This window comes from Myotis myotis, unplaced genomic scaffold (genome assembly GCF_014108235.1).
Source record: "Myotis myotis isolate mMyoMyo1 unplaced genomic scaffold, mMyoMyo1.p scaffold_m19_p_7, whole genome shotgun sequence".
Classification (NCBI taxonomy): Eukaryota; Metazoa; Chordata; class Mammalia; order Chiroptera; family Vespertilionidae; genus Myotis; species Myotis myotis.
Genome location: NW_023416379.1, coordinates 29,884,356 through 29,888,043, shown reverse-complemented (window position 1 = coordinate 29,888,043; position 3,688 = coordinate 29,884,356). Strand labels below are relative to the sequence as shown.

The 3,688-nt window shown below is 51.5% G+C and overlaps 1 non-coding gene across 1 annotated transcript; it reads right to left on the bottom strand.

The window, feature by feature from the left end:
- Positions 1-414: 414 nt before the first annotated feature.
- TRNAL-UAA lies at positions 415-497 on the bottom strand. Its single transcript has one exon. It is a non-coding gene; the product is annotated as a tRNA-Leu (tRNA).
- Positions 498-3,688: the final 3,191 nt, after the last annotated feature.

The following is a 3,688-nucleotide window of genomic DNA, read 5'->3' as shown; positions in this document are numbered from 1 at the left end:
TTTGGCGGGAAAAAAAAGAAAATGGTAGAGATTATCTTTGACTTTTCTGCAGTTGCAGTTTTCTAACTACGCCGCCATGTCACAAGCGCCCTCCCGGCCGGGTCAGCGGTTCCGGTCCCACGGCGAGAGAGCCCAGCGGGCTGCGCCGGCCGCCGCCCGAATCCGGCCCCGGCCCGGCCCGCGAGCCCGCCTGGGCCTGGGGAGGCGCCCCCAAACCCCCGCCGCCCGCGGCCACGCCCAGCCCGCTCGCTGCGCCGGCCCGGCCCGGGGGAAGCTGAGTCGCGCATTGTGGGAGCAACGCCTTCCCCAGCCAGAACTGGAATTCCTGAGTCCGGGAAGTGTTGTGCTTGGTGAAATTTATATTTTAAAAAAATATATAATAATAGAGTATTTAAAAGAAAGCGAAAACACATGTACCAGGAGTGGGGTTCGAACCCACGCGGACATACGTCCATTGGATCTTAAGTCCAACGCCTTAACCACTCGGCCATCCTGGTGCAGACGCACGTTACCCCTCTCTCTCGTCCTACAAGCTTTATTCCACCGTCCTCCGCTCCCTCCTGCGGGAACGCCGCTTTTGTGGTCCTCGCAGCGGCGGCAGGGACGGCCTTCCCGCCGGAGCTCCGGCTTCCCGCCGCCCGGCTCACGGTGCCCCCGGCCCGCCGCCGCGAGGGCCACCGGCGCGCTGTCGGCCGTGGCGGCGCTGGGCCGCGCGCAGGCCCAGCCGGTTATGCTTCCGGTTTCCAGGTGCGCGGGCGCAGGAAACAAACTAATCAACTTCTGGATTCCCAGGAGCGCGTTCTGGAGGCTCCCGGGACAGGTGGCGCGGGGATGGAGCCCAGGGCTCCGAGTGGGGTTTGTTTGCCCCGGAATGGGATAAACTCGAAGAAATGGGCAGGAGGAGAGGTCTGGAACCCCTACGGGCGGGTCGTTTTCTTCTTAGCATAAGTCACAAGTCACACGGGAAGAACGCTTTGTAGAAATGTGTGTCTATACAGTATAGTGACATATGTGGGTCGCCAACCAGTGGGTTGCGACCCCTTTGGGGGTCAAACGACCCTTTCACAGGGGTCGCCTAAGACCATCGGAAAGCACATATATAATTACATATTGTTTTTGTGGTTAATCACTATGCTTTAATTATGTTCAGTTTGTAACAATGAAAATACATCCTGCCTATCAGATATTTACATGACGATTCATAACAGTAGCAAAATTACAGTTATGAAGTAGCAACAAAAATAATTTTATGGTTGGGGGGTCACCACAACATGAGGAACTGTATTAAAGGGTCGCAGCATTAGGAAGGTTGAGAACCACTGGCTGTGCCACGGCCAATGCAGGGTGGTGTGGCCCAATTGGTCCTCCCTGCTGGCTCCCGGCACCCACTCGTGCACCACTTCACTGGCAGTGCCACGGCCTCCTCTCTGTTCCCTTGACCCAGCCGTGCATACATGTTTGTGTTCTCATTTCTTAACTGTTCTTCAATGCTCTCCTTCCTTTCTGTGCGCAGGAGTTTCACTTTGCTCCATCGACTCCTTTTCCAGGATTTCTGCTTCGTTCCTCACCACCAGGGCCTCCAGTCCACCAAGGCTTATGTGTTCTGGAGCGTCATGGGGCCTGGAGGTCGAGGCAGGACCTGGCAGCCACGCCCTTGCTCCTACCTACCGGGCAGGCGCTGTCTTTGACTAAGAACGTCTATCATCCTGGACACTACGCACATTCACCTCATTCTGCTGGGACCGCGCCCGCTGGCTCCTCACCCACTGGGTCTCACGGTAAGAAACCCATTGCCCTGCCACCTCCTGGAAGTCCTGGATCCCTGGAAACATGGCCACCACCTGGGGAGCCTGCCACACAGCCTGCCGCCCTGGTTCTCTGAGCTCCAGTCAAGAACATTGACTGCCCTCAGGATAGTAACTGGTGGAACTGCTCCTGACTCACTTTGCCACCTAACATTGTGAGGCCTCAGTGGCCTGCACCTGTGTGCTGTCCTCAACAGTAGCCCTCCTGCTGTGTCAGCCCTGGCCCTCCAGAGCACACAGACAAGAACGTAGAGCAGGTTCCTGTGGCCATGCCCTGTCGTGCTGAGAGAAGAGGGGGAACTTGGACTCTGCTAGAAGACCCATGGGGTGGCAACATAAGGATCGCCACCCGATACCCAGCATCTCCATCTTATTGCACCAAATTGTCAGAGGCCTCAGATTTCAAAGAACTGGCTTTCAAGGCACTTATAATGGTTATAATAAAAATATGTATTGAGTGCTCCCTCGGTGATGATCATTGTTCTAAGCCTTTACATATATGATGTAATTTAATGTTCTTAACAACACTGGGAAGTGAGTGTTCCTATCTCCATTTTGAAATTTAGGTAACAGAAGCCCAGTTACAAACTCACTCAAATACAAGATGTGTGCCCCACTCCCCACCTGGGGGGTGGGGGCATTGCACTATTTGGATAACATTTTTATTTAACCTCAGACTTAGCTTCCAACAAGCCCCTAGTACAAGACAGTTCTGAACAACACAGCCTTATCGTAGGGCATCCCTCAGTAGTGACTTCCGAAGCCTCAAGATTATATTAAGTGTCTCTGGCTGCTGTTAAGGATGGGTCTGTAACACAAGTTAGTCTAATCAGAGATACAGGTGCTTCTGAACTAGTGGAGACCAGAAGATGTCAGCCTGCTATGTGGCTGATTGTATTTTCCCAAAGAGGAAACCATAATAGTATCTCTCTTCCCAACTGCTCTTCTTCCGCTGTGACTTGACACCTCTACCATCCATAGGGATGGGGGAGGGCTTGTGTTCTCCCTCATTGAACATGGAGAGGCTTGTCTCTGTGGCAAAATAATGCTGTGTGACTTCCAAGTCCAGGGCGTCAAAGGTGCCATATACTTCGCCTTGTTCTCTTGGGATGCTTGGCCTAGGAACCCAGCCTCCATAATCTGAGGAAGCCCAAGGAACTGCATGTACTAGTTCCAGCTGACAGCCCCAGTTGACAGTCAGAACCAACTGCTACAGGTATAAGTTAATGAGTCTTCAGTTGATTCTGGTTTCTAGCCATCAAGTGATACTGCCATTAAGTCTTTCCAGCTAAGCATTCAGATATCATAAAGTAGGAACAAGTTGTCCCCACTGTATATTTTTCCAATTCCTGACTCATAGAATCCATGGGCAGAATAAAATTGCTATTGTTTTGTGATGCCAGGTGTGTGTTTTTTAAATGAAGCAATAAGTGAGAATTCTGAGACGGATAAGCTGGGATATTGTAATGGAACCCTGGGAGCGCTGCATAGAGACAGGCTACCAGACAATAAAACGAACATGGGGAAAGCAGAGTCCTGTGGTGAAGAGTCTAATAAGATCTGGCCCCACCATTGATTGGACTCCTTTCCTCCATTTTTACTGGATTCTGGGTCATGCTGCTATTTTCCAAATTCACGTCATACATGGGACTGCCTGAGTGAGAAAGAATGCAAGTTCCATTCCTAGGTGCTAGCTGCAAGGGAGGCTAGGAAGCAAAGCTCTGGCTTCTGCTTTAGGAAGCAACCCCCAAAATGGAGGAAATTTTCCAAACATAGGAAGGGTGTTCAAAAGATGCTGGCAACTACAAACATGACAAATAAGCACGTGAGTGTTGGAACAAAATGTGAAAAGCACTGCATACTGACCGTTGTTATAAGTGACA